The sequence below is a fragment of the Rhineura floridana genome, chromosome 9 (genome assembly GCF_030035675.1).
Source record: "Rhineura floridana isolate rRhiFlo1 chromosome 9, rRhiFlo1.hap2, whole genome shotgun sequence".
NCBI classification, from domain to species: Eukaryota; Metazoa; Chordata; class Lepidosauria; order Squamata; family Rhineuridae; genus Rhineura; species Rhineura floridana.
The window spans coordinates 95,047,348-95,048,067 of record NC_084488.1 but is presented as its reverse complement, the minus strand read 5'-3'; the positions used below and the strand labels follow the sequence as shown (position 1 = coordinate 95,048,067).

Genomic DNA, 720 nt, shown 5'->3' with positions numbered 1-720 from the left:
AATGTGGAGGCATTGGGGAGGAGACATTGCAACACTCTGCAGAATTGTCTCCTCTGCTGATCAGCTGATCAGCAGAGGGGATGATCCTGCACTGGTGATGCTCTGCAAATGGCTTTCTAAAGGAAAGCCGTTTGCAGAGCATCACATGCACCATTCAGAATATTGTTGTTATATGCCTTCAAGTCAATTCCGACTTATGGCGACCCTGTGAATCTTTTTTGGATATATTCAAAGGGTTTTCATGGTAAGAGGTATTCAGAGGTGGTTTACCATTGCCTTTCTCTAAGCATATGGCACCTGGTGTTCCCAGACGGTCTCCCATCCAAGTACTAACCAGGCCTGACCCTATTTAGTTTCCGAGATCAGGCAAGATCGGGTGTCTTCAGGGTAGTATGGCTGTAGGCAAACCTTATCTTAGGGATATAGAAACCTTCCTTATACTGCATCAGATTGTTGGTCCATCTATTGTCTATACTGACTGGCAGCGGCTCCTAGGGATGGGGGAGAAATTTGATTCAGTTCACAATTAAAGCTGAATATATCAACTTTGCATTTGCTGAAACAATATGAGAACAAAACACAGCCATCCTACAACATTTGCACATATCAGAATTTGCGATGCAGTTCTCCAACCAATCAATGTTTACAAAAATGCATATATTAGGGGAAAAGGCGTATAAAATGAGTATATTCGCGAAAATAACATACAAACGTGCATAA

The 720-nt window shown here is 42.2% G+C and overlaps 1 pseudogene; it reads right to left on the bottom strand.

Moving 5' to 3' along the window:
* Positions 1-285: 285 nt before the first annotated feature.
* On the bottom strand, positions 286-404 carry LOC133364632 (5S ribosomal RNA; annotated as a pseudogene).
* Between the last annotated feature and the right edge of the window lie 316 nt (positions 405-720).